Source organism: Phascolarctos cinereus, unplaced genomic scaffold (assembly GCF_003287225.1).
Source record: "Phascolarctos cinereus isolate Bilbo 61053 unplaced genomic scaffold, phaCin_HiC Scaffold_9;HRSCAF=440, whole genome shotgun sequence".
Classification (NCBI taxonomy): Eukaryota; Metazoa; Chordata; class Mammalia; order Diprotodontia; family Phascolarctidae; genus Phascolarctos; species Phascolarctos cinereus.
Genome location: NW_027556402.1, coordinates 167930693 through 167949470, shown reverse-complemented (window position 1 = coordinate 167949470; position 18778 = coordinate 167930693).

The window sequence follows — 18778 nt, the reverse complement described above, 5'->3', positions numbered from 1 at the left end:
TTTGATGAAAGGGGGAAATGGTTGATTAAATTTCACTTTAAGAATGGACTGATCAATTGTGACAAAAGGTTTTTTTGTGTGTAGTGGTTGGGACTGCGGCATGCAAGCATCGCATCTGCTTGCTTAGTCACCTAAGCCTTTTCACCTAACGCAGCCCTGCCAGACATTCAGCCTGTGGGCCACTTACAGCCTGCCAAAGGATTTTGGGTAGCCCATGAAAAGTGTAGAGGATGTAAAACAGGCCTGCAGAATATACTGCCCACAAGTCACTTTGGCGGGCCACAAGTGACCCGTGGGCCATATGTTGTGCAGGCCTGACCTTGAGGATGCTGGGAGAATAACCCTAAATAATGAAGTACCTTGGAGAATGTGCAGATCATGTTTAACTATTCCACAACTAATCTGGTTGGCTAAACATGTGGTGAAGAGGAAAATGTTCGATTGTATTCAGAGACATTTCAAAAAGACTGTCAGGATTAGCCACCTCCTCTTTTGCCTCAGTTCCTCTTGTGAGATCTCCATGACTACTAATGGTATCTGGCAAAGTACCCTGAAGGTATCTCAAAGGCAGTGTAACTCATAAAAGTGGCCCTTAGCCCTTGTTCTCTGTATTAGTTCTTTTCTTTTCTAGGTGAAGTGATTGGAATGTCAGATAGCTTGTGAGATCTGAAAGGTCATGAGAGCCCTCTCACATTCCAGTATTGCAGAACTTGTGTTATAAATTGGTTGTTCCAACTAGTTCAGGACAGACATAAAGAGTTATGTTTAAGGCCCAAGACAGTGGAAGCTTCAAAGAGGCTTTAGGCAGCAGTCATGCCACATCTGGACATGAACTTGATTGGACAAATTCACATACAGTGCATTGTGCTACATGTACATACACACCATTAAAGGAGATAATGTATATAACATTACCTGAAAACTGTGAAAAGTTTTTTTCTTTTAAAATTCCCTAGGTATACTTAGCCCCCATGAGAAATATGATTTCAATATTGACGAAAAGGTTTATATAATAGACAACAGTAGCTTGTTAAACTCTCTGAGCTTCACTTTTATCTTGTGTGAAAAGGAGATGATACTTCTAACAAAACATGTTGTAAATGTTTTTTCTTAATATTTTTCAAGTTGCATGTAAAAACAATTCTTAACATTCATTTACAAAAACAAAATGAGTTCCAAATTCTCTTTTTCCATCTACTCCCTCCTCCTCGAGTAGGCAAGCAATTAGATAAAGTTTATATATGTGCAGTCATAAAAAACGTATTTGCATATTGGTCGTGTTGTGAAAGAAAACAAAGACAAAAAAAAGAAAAACTAAGAAAGGAAATATATATATATATATATATGCTTTGATTTGCATTCAGACCCTATCAGATATTCCTCTGAAGGTGGATAGCACTTTTTGTCATAAGTTCTTTGGAATTGCCTTGGATAATTGTATTGCTGAGAATGGCTAAGTCATTCACAGTTGATCATTGGACAATATTGCTGTTACAATGTACAGTATTCTCCTGGTTCTGATCACTTCACTTTGCATCTATTCATGTAAGCCTTGCAATTTTTTTTCTTCCATAAATATCCTGCTTGTCATTTCTTATACGATAATAGTATTCCATCACAAGCATATACTACCACTTTTGTCAGCCATTTCACAGTTAATGGCTATCCCTTCAATTTCCAATTCTGTGCCACCACATAAAGAACTACTATAAATATTTGTGTCTTTTTGCTTTTTTCTTTGGTCTCTTTGGTCTCTTTGGGGTTACAGACCTAATAGTGGTATTGTTGGATCAAAGGGTATGCATGGTTTTATAGTCCTTTGGGCATAGTTCCAAATTGCTGTCCAGCCTCATTGAATCAATTCACAACCTTAACAACAGTACTTTAGACTCTTAATTTTACCATATCCCCTCCAACATTTGTCATTTTCCTTTACTGTCATATTAGCCTCGGAGTTTTTTTAAATTTGTATTTCTCTAATCAATAGTGATTTGCAGCATTTTTTCCATATGACTATAGATAGTATTTATTTCTTCACTGAAAACTGCCTGTTCATGTCCTTCAACCATTTATCAATTGATTAATGACTTGTATTATTATAAATTTAACTCAGTTATCTATATATTTGAGAAATGAGGAATTTATTGGTGAAACTTGCTGTATTTTTTCACAATTATAAATAATGTTTTTTTTTCCCTACATCCTATTTCTTTACTGTTTATCGTACTTTCTCTCATGCTTTCACCCTGTCCCTCCTCAAAATTTTTTTTCTTCTTACTACCACCTCCTCCAATCTCCCTTCCCCATTATTGGTCCCTCACTTCTTTATTTGTTTTTTTCCCCTCTTACTTCTCTGTAGGGTAAGATAGATTACTATACCCAACTAAGTGTGTATGGTGTTCCCTCCTTGAGCCAATTCTGATAAGAGTAAGGCTTAATCGTTGTCTACCACATCCCCATGCTCCCCTCCACTGTAAAATCTCTTTTGTAACCTTTTATGTGAGGTAATTTACCCCATTCCACATCTACCTTCTCATTATCCCAGTGCATCTGTTTTTCTCACTGCTCAATTTTATTTTTTTAGATATCATCACATCATACTCAACTCACACCTGGGCCCTCTGTCTTTGTAGACTTCTTCAAACTACCCTAATAATGATAATGCTTTTAGGAATTACAAATGTCATGTTTCCATGGAGGAATATATAAAGTTTAACCTTATTGAATCCCTTATGATTCCTCTTTCCTGTTTATGTTCTTATGTTTCTCCTGAGTCTTGTATTTGAAAGTCAGATTTTCTATTCAGTTCTGGTCTTTTCATCAGGAATTCATGAGAGTCATTTATTTCATTAAATATCCATCCCCCCACCCCAAAGTATTAAACTCATTTTGTTGGATATGTGATTCTTGGTTATAATCCTAGCTTCTTTGCTTTTTGGAATATCATATTCTAACCCTTCATTCCTGTAATGTAGAAGGTGATAAGTCTTGTGATAATATGACTGGGGTTCCACAATATTTGAATGGTTTCTTTCTGGCTGCTTGTAACATTTTCTCCTTGATCTAGGAGCCCTGGAATTTGCCTATAATATCCCAGGGAGTTTTCATTCTGGAATCTGTTTCAGAAATCAGTGGATTCCTTTAATTTCTGTTTTGCCCTCTGGTTCTAAGATATCAGGGCAGTTTTTTTTTTATAATTTCTATAAAGATGATGTCTACGTTCTTTTTTTTTAAAATTATGCTTTTTAAGAAGTCCAAAAATTCTTATATTATCTCTCCTGGATTTATTTTTCCAGCTCAGTTGTTTTTTTTTATGAGATATTTCACCTTTTCTTCATTTTTTTCATTCTTTTGATTTTGTTTTATTGTTTTCTGGTGTCACATGGAAACAATTTACACTTGCACAATTCTATTTTTTTAGGAATTATTTTATTTGGTGAACTTTTATACCACCTTCTTCATCTGGGCAATTCTCTTTTTTAAGTTCTTCCCTTCATTGGATTTTTGTGACTCTTTCATCATTTGGACTGTTTTGTTTTTTTAAGGGTTTATTTTCATCAGTATTTTTTTTTGCCTCATTTACCGACTTGTTGATTCTTTTTTCCCCCAGGATTTTCTTGTGTTGCTCTCGTTTCTTTCCCAGTTTTTCCTCAAACTATTTTATTTGACGTTTTAAATCCTTTTTGAGCACTTTGAGAAATCTTTTTGGGCCTGAGGTGAATTTATATTTGTCTTTAAGGCTTTGGATGTGGCCGTTCTGATTTTATTCTCTTCTGAGTTCGTGTTTTGATTCTCTCTGTCACCACAGTGAATGTCTGCAGTCAAATTCTTTTTTGCTGTTGTTGCTTGCTCATTTTTCTGGCATATACGTATACATGTGTGTGCGGGTGTGGTGTGGTTAGCTTCATGTTAAAGTTGGGCTCTGCCCCTGGTTTGTAGGCAGCATGGTCCCAAGCTTCAGGTTTTTCATGGTGCTGTTTTTAGAGCTAATTCTGGGGGCCTGTTCATTTTCTGTCCTTTCAAGGTGGTCTAATCAAAGGAGAAATGTAGTCACTGTTCTCCTGGCCTATGCTTTAGTCCGCGAGCAGCACAGGCATTCTTTTCTACTCTGGAACTGTGACCAGGTTCCCCACTCTTGTTAGTGCTCCTTCTCATCCTGGGAATGCAACCTAGAACCATGTATGGGTAATGCAACAGAGTCTGGCAACCTGCCCCAGTGAAGGGTCCCCTGTAATCTCCCTCTGACTAGTTGTCTCACTCCTTTACCATCTATGGGATGACAGCTCCAGAAGTTACTGCTCATGATTCTGTCTCCCCCAAGGCCTGCTGATGCTTTGCCAGGCTGAGGCTTGTGCTGGACTGTGCTCCACTCTCACCCAGTAATAGAGAGTTTCTGCCAACGTCCTAGTTATCTTGGGATAGAAAATTCTTTCAGCCCATCCTTTTGTTAGTTCTTGTGCTGCCAAATTTGTTTTGTAGCATTATTTTAAAGTTTTATGATGGGGAATCTGAGAAAGCTCAGGTGAGTCCCTACCTGTATTCTGTAATTTTGCCATTGTAAATGTTTAAAGTAATTTATAAATATAAGCTACCTTTTCTTTTTCTTTTTCTTTTTTTTTTTGTTCTAGACCTTTGGTTTCATTAGGGAATTTCCAGTAAGGAAATTGTCCACTTAACCAAGGCAGATAGACAAATGTTTTATAATACATATTCTTAGAGTGGTGTCTTGGTACTAAGAGGTAAACTGTTTAGTCTCCTGTCAAACAACTAGTATTCTGAGAGGTAGGACTTAATCCCACATCTTCCTGAGTCCAAGACCAATTCAGTCCACTATCCACTATGTCATGCAAACTCCCTTGTTTACTAGCTTTTTTTCTGATAGAAATACCCCATTTATTCATAGTGAAATAAGGGTACACGTTCATTTGATTTGATTAGAAATGAGCAAACTGCTCTCTACATTTATCTCAAAGGCATCATCAACCTCATCTTCATCATTTTATATAAGACTATGAAGGCCATGATGAAAATAATTCCATCTCTATTACTCATTTTGGGAATTATTTACAGAACTCTGAATGGATTGACATTAAATTAACTGATCAACCATAAACCACAACTCCATTAAGTAGCTGACTTGTATAATTATGCAATGATTTGGTTGTGTATGAAGATTTCTTAAGTTAAAGGTTTCATTTCTTCTCTTCATTTTGCTAGAAGCCATCCATCCAAAACTGCATATAATTCACCAAAGATCTATCTGTAGTCTCTCACTTTCAAAAGTACATAATTTAAAGGAGTATCCATCAATTGGATAATTGCCAAACAAATTATTGTAAAGGAAAATAATGAAATACTAGTATGCCATAAAAAATAACTAAGGGGTTTCAGAGTTTAATTCTTGTTTATTTTATATATTAAATGGTATATCATAAACATCAAACTAGATGAATTGCAATTTGTTTCAGCTGAGGGAGTTCTTGCCCTGATGAAATCACAAATCTTTGATGCACTGATGTTATGATGTAGAATAATTACAATAAACCTTTCTAAAAGATGATAGCAATGACTAACTTTCTAGCATGAAACTCATCTTTTTACCAAAGTACTTGATGTTCTTGAATGTTCCTCAGATAGAATAGTAATAATCTTTGAGTACAAGGCCTTCTGTACACCTTCCTAGGATAAATATCGTCTTTATATACTATTAGAGGGATATTGGAAGAAAAGGAGTAAACACTAACCAATGTTGACCTTTTCCCAGAAATAGTAATACCCCAAAATTATCAGGAAGATGGATTTTAATGAGAATGCCCTTTAAATAGATGGAAGTTTACCTTAGTCAGATCCATGTTTCTTTAAAAGAAACTCAACCAAACAAAATTTTTTTTTAAAAATGTATTTAAAAAGATATTGGTTATAAGGAAATCCGTTGCTTACCTTCTTCCTATGCCATTCAGAAAGGAGATTAAGCTACAGGAAGATTTAAATCAGTTAGAGCACCTTTCCAGTGTGTTATATCACTCAGTATAGGCATTCCATGTTCAATATAAATTTTATTTGGAAAATAGGAACAGGACATATGAATTTATAGCCAAAGCATAAAGTTGGATTAAATGGGAACAAAATCATTAACATAAAGTTATATTTAGTATGGCTGTATAACCAAAAGTTTACCTTCCTATAGGCAATCATATTGTCCTACTCAAGTACTGCATTAATATATGGATTTGATTGTCAGTTCTTGAAAAATTATCTAGCAGAGTCCAAGTTCTTGAAGATCTTAACAAGATAGAAAGGTTTCTTTTTCATTTTTCTTTTTTTTCTCAATTACATGTAATCAAAAAAATACATGTTTTTTTCATTTTTGAGTTCCAATTTCTCTACCTCCCACTCTTCCCTCTCCCTCTCATTGAGAAGGCAAGGAATTTGACACAGGTTATACATGTGTAGTTACGAAATACATATTTCCATGTAAGTCATGCTGTGAAAGAAAAATAAACAAAAAAACTCAGTGTAAAATAAAGTAAATAAAAAGTATGAAAATAACTAAGTTATTCACAATTAATCTACATACAGTATTGTTGTTGTTATTTATAATGTTCTCCTGGTTCTGCTCATTTCACTTTTCATCAATTAATATATGTTTTTTCCAGGTTTTTTTTTAGAGCATCCTGCTTGTTGTTTGTTATAGCACAGCAGCAATCTATCATAACCATATACCACAACTTGTTCAGCCATTCCCCAATTAATGGACATCCCCTCAATTTCTGATTCTTGGCCACTACTAAAAGGGTTGCCATAAATATTTTTGAATTTATAGGTCCTTTTCCTCCTTTAAATCTCTTTAGGATTTAGGATATAGACCTAATAGTAATATTGCTTGGTCAAAGGGTATGCATTGTTTTGCGGCCCTTTGGGCATAGTTCCAAATTCTTCCACAGAATGCTTAAATCAATGTACAACTTCACCAGACATGCATTAATATCTTGATTTTCACACATCCCCTCCAACATTTGTCATTTCCTTTTTCTGTAATATTAGCCAATCTGATAGGTGGAGGAGGTAGCTCAGAGCTATTATGATTTGCATTTCTCTAATCAATAGTGATTTCCAACATTTTTTCTTCATAGAACTATACATAGTTTTGATTACTTCATCTGAAAACTGCTTGTTCATATCTTTTAACCATTTCATTTAACCATATCAATTGAGGAATGGCTCTTATTATTTTGGGAGGGCTAAAATTTTTATTATTAGTATTTCATTTTAGTTTCCCCAGTTACATGTTAAACATTTTTCATATTTGTTTTTAAACTTTGAGTTCCAAATTTTCTCCCTTCCTCCCTTCCATTGAAAGACAAGCAATTCAATTTAGGTTATGCAGTTGTAGTTATGCAAACTGTATCCATAATAGTAATGTTGTGAAAGAAAACAGCCAAAAAAACCTCAAGAAAAATAAAGTAAAATAAAAAAGTATGTTCAGACACCATCAGTTCTTTCTCTGGGGAGGGATAACATTTTTCATCATAAGTCCTTCTGAGTTGTCTTATTGAGAATAGCTATGACATGCATAGCTGCTCATCTTACAATATTGCTGTTACTTTGTACATAGTACATTTCACTTTGCATCAGCCCATGCAAGTCTTTCCATCCTGCTCATCATTTCTTATAGTACAACAGTATTCCATCATAATTACATACCATAACTTGTTCAGCCATCCCCAATTAATGGGTAGCCCCTCAATTTCTAATTCTTTGCTCTCCCAGAAAAGTAATAATAATAGTAATAATAAGTAATAATATATATTCTCCTGTATTTCCCTCCACAGTAATATATATATGTGCATGTGTGTATGTGTGCATGTATGCATACATGCATATATATGTGTGTGTGTGTGTGTATATATATATGTATATATATATATATAATACATATGTAGTATTTTTGAACATATGGATCCTTTTCCTTTTTGTTTTTTATCTCTTTGGCATATAGATCTAGTAGTGATATTGCTAGGTCAAAAGGTATGCATGGTTTTATAGCCCTTTATATATTGCTCTACAGAATGGTTCAATCAGTTCACAACTCCACCAAAAGTACATTAATGTCTCCTATTTCCCACATCCCCTCCAACATTTGTCATTTACTTTGTGTCCTATTAGCAAATTTAATAGGTATGAGGTAATTGTTTTAATTTGCATTTCTCCAATCAATAGTGAGTTAGAGCATTTTATCATATGACTATTATCTCCTTTCACCCTGTCCCTCCTCAAAAGGATTTTGCTTCTGACTACCCCTTCCCCCAATCTGCCCTCTCTTCTATTACTCACTCCTTCTTTTATCCCCTTCCCCTCCTACTTTCCTGTAGGGTAAGATAGATTTCTATATCCAAGCAAGTGTGTAGGTTATTCCTTCTTTGACCCAATTCTGCTGAGTGTAAGGTTCACTCACTCACCTTCTTTTATGTGAGATAATTTATCTCTCCCTTTCTTTCTCCCAGTACATTCCTCTCTCACTGCATAATTTTGTTTTTTTAGATCTCATCCCTTCATATTCAGCTCACACCTCTGCCCTCTGTCTATACATACAATTCTAACTACTATAATAATAAGAAAGGTCTTATGAGTTTAACAATTTAACCTTATTAAGTTCCTTATAATATCCCTTTCCTGTTCACCTTTTTATGCTTGTCTTGAGTCTTGGATTTCAAAGTCAAATTTTCTATTCAACTCTGGTCTTTTCATCAAAAATTCTTGAAAGCCCTCTATCTCATTGAATTTCTACTTTTTCCTTTGAAGGATTATACTCTGTTTTGCTGGACTGGTGATTCCTGGTTGTAATCTAGCTGCTTTGCCATCTGGAATATCATATTCCAAGTCCTCTGATCCTTAAGGTAGAGACTGCTAAATCTTGTGTCATTTTGACTGTGGCTCTACCATATTTGGATTGTTTCTTCCTGGCTGCTTTCAATATTTTCTCCTTGACCTATGAACTCTGTAATTTGACTATAATATTCCTGGCAGTTTTCTTTTTGGGATCTCTTTTAGGAGATGACAGGTGGATTCTTTCAATTTCCATTTTACCCTCTGGTTCTAGAATATGAGATCAGTTTTCCTTCATAATTTCTTGAAAGATGAAATCTAGGCTCTTTTTTTTATTATGGCTTTCAAGTAGGACAATAATTTTTTAATTACCTATCCTGAGTTTATTTTCCAGATCAGTTATTTTTCCAATGAGATATTTCACATTGTCTTCAATTTAGTTTTCATTTTTTGATTTTTGTTTTATTGTTTCTTGATTTCTCATAAAATCATTAACTTCCATTTGTTCCATTCCAATTTTTAAGGAATTCAGTGACCTTTAGGACCTCCTTTTCCATTTGTACAATTCGGTTTTTTATGGCATTCTTCTCCTCACTGGCTTTTTGGAGGTGTTTTACCATTTGGTCTGTTTTTCCAGGTGTTATTTTTTCAATATTTTTGTGTATGTCTCCTTTAACAAGCTATTGGCTTGTTTTTCATGATGTTCTTGCATCACTCTCATATCTCTTCCCAATTTGTCCTCTATCTCTCTTACTTGATTTTCAGAATTCATTTTGAACTCTTCCGTGGCCTGAGACCAATTCATATTTTTCTTGGAGGCTTTGAATGTAGGAGCTTTGATTTTGTTGTCTTCTGAGTGTGTATTTTGATCTGCCTTGTCACCCTAGTAACTTTCTATAATAAGATTTTTTTTCTGTTGTTTGTTCATTTTCCCCAGCCTATTACTTGATTTTTAACTCTTTGTTAAAGTAGGGCCCTGCTTCCAGGGTGGAGGGTATGCTGTCCCAAGCTTCAGCTATTTTCAGAACTATTTCTAGAGATTAGTAAGTTTTCAGTTCCAAGGTGATATGATCTAAGCAGAGGTGTTTACTATTCTCCTGGCCTGTGCTCTGGTTTGTGAACAACTACAAGCACTTTTTTTTTTCTGCCCTGGAACTGTGAGGAGGGTCCCCTCTCCACTGTGGCTGCATGTTCTACTATGCTAGTAGTGTTCTTCCTTGCCTCAGGACTGCCACCTAGGACTGAGACCCAGATCTGAGTATGGGCAAAGCAACAGACTCCTGCCTCAGTGCTAACAGAAAGACCCCTATAATCTCCTTCTGACTGGTTGTTGAACCCCCTTACCATCTGTGGGCTGAGATCTCTGGAAGCAGCTGCTGCCACAGCCACTGCTGATTCACTCACTGCCAAGACCTGCTTCTGGTTTGCTATGGCTGGGGCTGTATTAGGGTGGCCTGTACTGGACTGCACTCTACTCTCACCCGGGTGCAACAGACCTATCCTGATGACCTTCTAAGTTTTCTTTGTCATCTGTGGCCTCAGAGGTCTGGAAACCACCACTGCCCCCAGTGATTCAGCCTTGCCTGAAGCCTGCTCTTACTTTGCTAGGACCAGGTCTTCACTAGTAGAGCCTACACTGTACTGTGCTCTTCTCTAATGTTGATGTACCAGATCATTCCTGCCAACCTTCCAAGTTATCTTGGGATGGAAATTTTTTTTACTCTATCTTTTTGTGGGCTCTGCTGCTCTAGAATTTCTTCAGAGTGATTTTTAAAAGATATTTGGAGGGGTTTTAGGGGTAACTCAGATGAGTCTCTGCCTCTACTCCACCATCTTGCCTCTGTTCCCCATAGTTCTTATTTCTATAAATTGCATTCAGTTCTCTACATATTTAAGAAATTAGATCTTTATCTGAGAAACTTGTAACGTTTCCCACAGTTTTGATTACTATATGTTTGCCTCCATCTTATTTTCCCTTTGTTTATCACAGTCTCTGTTTTCACATTCTCAAAAATACTGCAGGCAACCATTCTCTCCATTCTCAAAAATCTCTTGCTTCTTGGGGCAGCTAGGTGGTGCAGTGGTTAGAGCACTGCCCCTGGATTCAGGAGAACTTAAGTTCAAATTTGGCCTCAGGCACATAATATTTACTAGGCAGTCACTTAACCCCATTGTCCTAACCAAAAAAGTAATGTTTTGCTTCAGACTTTTACCTCCTCCAATTTTTTCTCCCTTCTATCAGCCCAACTTCTTCTCTTTAGCCCTTCCCCCTCTTACTTTCCTGTATGGTAACATACATTTACACACCAAAGTGACTGTATAGGTTTTTCCATCTTTGAGCTGAATCTCATGAGTAGTTCACTCCACTCCCCCTTATCTCCCCTATATTCCACTCCACTGTAAAAATTCTTTTGCACTTCTTTTATGTTAGATGATTTACCCCATTCTACATCTCCCTTTCTTCTTCTACCAGTGCATTATTTTCTCACCTTTTAATTTATTATTTTAATAATGATTCCCATGCCCTCTGTCTATATATACTCCTTCTAACTGCCCTAATAAAAAGTTTTAGAAGTTAAGTATCATTATCCCCTGTAGGAGGGTAAACAATTTAACCTTATTAAATCCTTTATGATTTCCCTTTCCTGTTTACCTTTTTGTGTTTCTCTTGAGTCTTGTACCTGAAAGTCAAATTTTCTATTTAGCTCTGTTCTTTTCATCAGGAATGCTTAAAGTCCTCTATTTCATTCAATATCCACCTTTTTTCTCCTGAAGGATTATATTCAGTTTTGCCAGTTCATGATTCTTGGTTGTAATCCTATATCTTTTGCCTTCCAGAATATCGTATTCCGAGCCTTCTGAATCTTTAATGTAGAAACAATTAAATATTGTGTTATCCTGACTGTGATTCGTTGATACTTGTTTTTTTCTTTTTGGTTCCCTGCAGTATTTTCTCTTTGACCTGGGAGCTCTGGAATTTGGCTGTAATATTCCTGGTAGTTTATATTTGGGATCTCCTTCAGGAGATGATTAGTGGATTCTTTCAATTTCTATTTTGCCCTTTGGTTCTGGAATATTGGGATAGTTTTCCTTGATAATTTCTTGAAAAATGATGTCTAGGCTGTTTTTTAGATCTTGACTTTCATGTAATCTAATAATTTTAAAACATCTCTCCTGGATCTATTTTCCAGGTTAGTTGTTTTTTTCTAAGGAGATATTTCACATTTTTCTTCCATTTTTTGATTCTTTTGATTTTGTTTTATTGCATCTTCCAGTCTCATGGAATCATTAGCTTCCACTGTCCTAGTTCTAATTTTTTAAAGAATTATTTTCTTCAATTAGATTTTGTATCTCCTTTTCCATTTGACCAATTCTGCTTTTTTAAGAATTCTTCTTTTCAGTGAATTTTTGTATATCTTTTCCCATTTAGCCAATTTTGTATTTTAAGGTATTTTCCTCATTGGATCTTTGTGCCTCTTTTACCATTTGACCTATTCTGTTTTTTTTTTTTGCCTGTGTGTGTATGTGTGTGTGTGTGTGTATTGTTTTCTTCAGTATTTTTTTTGCCTCCTTTACCAAGTTGTTGAATCTTTTTTCATGATTTTCTTGCATCAATCTCATTTCTATTTCCAATTTTTCCTCTACTTCTTTTACTTAATTTTTAAAATACTTTTTGAGTCCTTGCATGGCTTGAGACTAATTCATATTTTTTTTTCCTTTGAGGCTTTTGATGTAGGAGTTTTTACTTTGTTATCTTCTTTTGAGTTGGTGTTTTGATCTTTCCTGTCACCATAGTAACTTTCTATAGTCAGTATTTTTTTTTTTTTTGCTGTTTGCTCAACCTATTTCTGGCTTATTTCTGGACTTTTACCTCTATAATAAAGTAAGGCTCTGCTTCTGGAGTGAAGAGGACACCGTCCCAATCTTCAGGTTTTTTTGTGTATCTTTTCAGAGATAATTCTGAGGACCTGTAAGTTTTCAGTTCTTCCAAGGTGGTATGATCTAAAGAGAGGAGTGTTTACTATTTGTTTGTTCTGTACTCTACTCTATGTGCAACCATGAGCATATTTTTCCATTCTGGAACTATCACTAGGATTCCAGTTTCCCTCTGATGGCAAAATCTGGTATGCCAATGCTCCTCCTCACCTTGGGACTGAGTTCCAGATCAAAGTATGGGCAATGCAACAGGATCCTGCCACCAACACCAGCAAACAGAGCCCTTTCTAAGCAGTTGTCTGATCCTCTTACTATGTGTGGGCTGAGAAGTTTGGAAACTGCCACTGTCTCCACTGATTCAATCATCCCTAAGGCCTACTGCTGATTTATTGGGTCTTAGCCTGAACTGGACTGTGCTACAATCTCCCACTGGTGCAACAGACTTTTCTTGCTGACCTTCTAAGTTGTCTTGGGCTGGAAAATTTTTCCATCCCATCCTTTTGTAGGTTTTGGCATTATAGAATTTGATTGAAGCATTATTTAAAGATGTTTGGAGGGGTTTTGAGAAGAGCTCAGGTGAATCTCTGCATTTTCTCTGCCATCTTTGCTCCATCCTTTTCCCAGTTTTTTTCTGAATGTATCCTGCTTGTCATTTCTTATAACACAATAACATTACATCATAATCATATACCATATCTTGTTCAGCCATTCCCCAATTGATAGGCATGCTCTCAAATTCTAATTATTTGCCACCACACAAAGGGCTGCTCTTAATTGTTTTGTACATATAGGTCTTTTTCCTTTTTCTTGGATCCCTTTGTGGTATAGACCTTGTTTGGAAAGGTTTCTGGTACCCAACCGGCAGAATAATAAATTTATATTACTTAAGAACCACCTACATTATGAGTATGGGGTACAACCTGTCCCACTGAAATGATTAAACACGTTGAAGAAATCACAGATTCAATGAAGCATTTGCTCCCCACTTCAAGCATATTTTAAACTCCTAGATGGTAGAGGTGATGTGTCACCATCTTTCCACGCTCCATAGAACAGAATTTCATATGTAGAGGTGCTTGAGGAAGATTCTATGATCAGCTGACACTTTCCATAGGTACCAGAGCAACACAAGTGTTATCCATCTGTTAATTACAGCATATTTATCTGCTGAGCAAAGTTGTTTAACTGTCATTTTTAGTGAGAGAAGCTAAAAATGTTTATGAAGACAAAGGGCATTATATTCTGCTTTGGTGGAAGGAATCTCTACAGTTAAGAAATCAGGGCTAAATAGAGTATTAAACTCAATGGCCCGTAGGTGAACATTGGTAGTGGTGATCATAGTGATGGTGATGGCGGTGGTGGTGGTGGTGGTGGTAGTGAATGTGTGTGTATACATTTTAGGATTTTCCTAAAACATATCCTAGCCATAAATTACTGATGATATTAACTCTTTTTTTCAAAATTTCTTGGACAACATTTTATTCATTACTCCTTCTATCTATCATCATTGGAAAAATATACTAAAAAGATCAAATTTTGTTTTAGGGCAGGCAGTAGAAGGAAGGTGTAGAGAAAGAAAGAAAGAAAGAAAGAAAGAAAGAAAGAAAGAAAGAAAGAAAGAAAGAAAGAAAGAAAGAAAGAAAGAAAGATAGGTATAGATGTAGGTATAGACATCTATCGAGAGAGATAGATAGGTAGATGTATAGTTCTATCTATCTCTTATCTATCTCTATGGAGAGAGAGAGAGGGAGGGAGAGAAAGAAAGAGATGGAGGGAGAAGGAGAGAGAGAGAGAGAGAGCCTATCTATCCATCTACCATCATAGTATCTGCACAATCCATTTCCTTAGAGGAACAGAATAATGAAAAATTGCAGAGCCCTAGTTCAATGTGTTAGAAAAGGAAGCATAATTGATTAAAGCTGAAATTTCAAGAACCAGGAGCCAAATTTTTCTGAACTCCTTTGTCCAATAATAGTAGGTGACTTTGAATTGAAGAAGTTTGACTGAAAATGGAAAATCAAGTTGTTATTTTTTTTAATTGCCTTGTTTTCCTTTTGCTTTAGAGGTAGCTGAGTGACAACATTTACACTGAGGTTTCTTTGTTAGTGTAGGTGGCTACTGCTGATTAGATCTAGTATCTTTGAAGTAGAAAGTTTGTGTAAAGTGATCAATAAATTTCTGTGATGTTGATAGTTCAAATGAAGAAAAAAAGCTTAAACAGGGTATTGGTGGTGAATTGATCCTCTATCTTCTGATTAAAATTGGACTCCATTTTGGAGTGAGCTTTGATTATAAAGCAAGATTTATGACAAAAAAGGCCCCTAATCATGTAGGCAGGTAGGTAGGTTGGTCCCAAATGCTGCTAAGTGGCATAAAGGAAAGGCAACAGACTGTTCAGGGGGCATCCTGGGGAGGATTCATTGGAAAACATGGACAGACATCACACTGGCTCTTGATAAGCTTTGAATGTGTTATAGTCTATATCACTGAAAAATAGCTACAGCCAGTGGAGGATGAATGAAGCTACCCAAAGTACAAAAGCTGCTAGGTATATCTTTGCACTGACAAAAAAAATCACATCAGTGAGACCATGGAAAGTATGACCTTCAATTGCTTGAAACAGTAAGGCTCTCATTTCTAGCTTCCTTAGTCACAATTTAACTCATGCTGTGAATGAAATACCTGAGTCTGAATTTCATTTTGACACCCCAGTTTCCTAATTTTAAAATCATTTTCTCCAGTTACAGTCTTCTATGACTAGGTAAAGATTTTATTAGAATCCATTTTATCTATTACTTTCAGAATCTTATAACTTCAATAAGGTCAGTAAAGGTTAAGATTTATTTAATTAAAATGAATAAGCCCAATTTCCTAAAACTTTTCTCTCAAGAAAAATCTTTGATTCTGATTTTCTGGGTTCTTTGCTGTCTCAAGAGCAATCATGTCTTTTAAAAAGACTGTAGTCCAAAGGGTCTTTTATAGCAGCTTCCAGCTATATCTAACAGGTGAATCACAGAAAGGATACTCTAATTTATATGCCATTTTTCACCTATAGTATTTGTTAGCTTTCTGGCCATGCCATTAGACCATAGATCCCTGGATATCAATAATAATTTGGAAATCACTCCCTTCTGATGAAGACATTAGAGTATCTTTCTAGTTAGGAGAAATTAACCAATTTATTTCTCTGTCAAAAGTCGCTCTGCATCTATCACCTTAGAACGTCACTCTCTAGTGTACAGCATCTGAGCATAGAAAAAAAAAGGTGAGGCAAGAGGAGGAAACTAGAACATGAAGAGAAACTGTGGAGTGGGAGGGAAAAAAACACACAAAAAGTATGATCTACAAGCTATGAGTAGGGAATTAGCACAATTCGCTAGTAGAAAAAGAGTCAAATAATATTAGTAGTTTTCAAAAAAAGAGTTGTCAACCATCAAGAGCCATATAAAACAAAAAAGAGATCCAAATCGCCAATAATTAAGGAGATGAAAATTAAGAGTACTTTGAGGTTTTACCTCATACCCATCAAATTGGCTAAAATGATAACAAACCAGTATTTAATTCAAGGACAGAAATAGTACTGGAGTGACTAAGGCATAAATTAGTCTAACCATTTTGAAAAACAATTTGAAATATGAAAGATAAGTTATTAAATTTCATATTCTTAAATGCAGACTTTGTGCTCCTGAGAATATATACCAAGCAGACCAAAAATAGAAAATTCTCATATATGTAAAAATATTTATAGTAGCCCTTTGTGTGTGTGTGTGTGTGTGTATGTATGTATGTGTGTGTGTGTGTGTGTGTGTGTGTGTGTGTGTGCTTGTAAAGAATTAGAAATACAAAGGGTGCCCATAGTTTGGTGAATTACTAAAAAAAAAATTGATAACATTCTATATTAAATTGTCATGACATTATAAGATGTAAGGAGCACCCAGAAACATAGGAAGACTTATCTGAATTGATACAGAGGGAAGAAAGTGGATCTGAGAGAACAATATACATGACTCATATAATATACTTGACAACATTAACATGTAACTGAACTAAAAATAAAGGCAATAACTCATATCATTCCAGAGGAGAGACAGAGACACTTTTAGGAGAAGTACCCCTGTGAGATACAGTGCAGCCTCTCTGTTGACTTTGTTTACATTTTTTTCCCTTGTGACAAAGGCTTAAAAGGATATTGGGAAATAGATTGTCTGGGAATGAGTGTGGTAGAACACTCAGTAATCCCTACTATTGCTGTGGAGGCTGAGGCCTGTAGATCCCTTGAATGTAGGATTTCTAAGTTACAGTGTGCTCTGAGCTACAGAAGCAGTCATGCAGGTATCCACACTATATCAGGCATTAACACTGTGATCCTCTACTAAGTAAGAACTACTAGGCTGCTTAAGGATGGTCAAATTAACCCAGATAGGAAAATTGAAGGTTAAAGCTTTCCTACCAATCTACATTGGATCAGGCCATGAGTTACACTTCCAGCCTGGATGGGTAAAGTAAGGAGTCTTAAAAAAAAAAAATCAAACCAGAAAGCAAAACCAAAACTATTTATTGCCACACATATGCCACAGTAAAACTTAAAAGGTATGACCTAGATTTGTAATTTCATTAGAATAGAGAATTCTGTCTATCACTATATGTTAAGCAACACTGTCTCTGCAACTTATAGTTTTTGAGTTCTGCCTGGAGTGTTGACTAATTAAGTGACTTTGTCCAGCATCAACCAACCATTCCCAATGTGAGTCAGAAACTGTAATTGAACCAAGAACTCCCTGGCTCTAAGGCCAGCTGTCTATCCATTATATTATGCTGTTTAATAAATTAATACATACAGGTATACACACACAGATATACACACATATCTATCTATATCTACCTATATACATGCAAACATAGTGAAATGAGTCACACAATAACAAAATATAAGATTTGGAAAGGAAACTTAGAGATAACCTGCTGTGACCTAACCTGATTAGGAATAACCTGTAGCATCCTATTTGTGTAAACATTCAATTAAATAGGGAGCTTCTTGAGAGAAGAGGCTCTCTCTTTCTACTTGAACTGAATCCCTGATTCTTATCATGGTACAGTGACTGTCTTTCTTTTTCATTGGTATCCTCTATAGGATCATCAGATACTGAGCACTTAAATGATTTTTCATGCATTAAATCATCTACCCATTCATTTCATTTACTCATTCATTCATTCCTGAGGCAGTCAGTTCAATTGTTGAAAGTTATAATAGGAAGTTTCTCTTTATAGAGGTGAATTCTGTCTCTCTGAGACTTTGGCTCATCGCCTTCAGAGCTAATTTCTGGAGTAAAACATGACAAGTATAATCCTCCTTCAGCATGATAGCTGTTCAGATATATGAAAATGACAATCACAGGTAAAGGATTTAAAGCTAGAAGGGACCTCACATACCATTGAGTCCAACCTCTTTATTTCATAAATGACTTTAAATTAATTTTCCACAGCTAATAAATATTTGTGATGGGATTTGAAACTAACTCTTCTTGACTCCAAATTTAGCAGTCTATCTACTTTGCCTCTTGGAGAATTCACTCTTAATCACCACACTAACAGTTGGTAGACAAAGTGACCATGAGTGACTCAATTTACCTCTCATGACCTGCTTCAATGAGCTACTGTGGAGAAAGTACTTTCCAAAAATTAAGGAACTGTACAAATATGAGTTAAAACTCCAGTTCTTAGGTCATACTACAGATAGGGATAGGGAATATATCTGTAACTTCACTAAAACAGGTAATCAGCTGATGAGGAAATGCCATCTACCAATGCAGCTAGGTACCTTTCTGATTTCAGAGAGTTGTCTTGAACATTGAAAGGCTGTCATTAGCCAATAAATATTTATTAAGTACCTACTATATGCTAGGCACTATGCTCAGCAAGAGGGATATAAAAAGGGGCCACATAACCAGTATGTGGTGGAGATGGAATTTAAATCCAGGTCTTCCCTGCTCTGAGGCAAGTTCTCTATTCACTACTG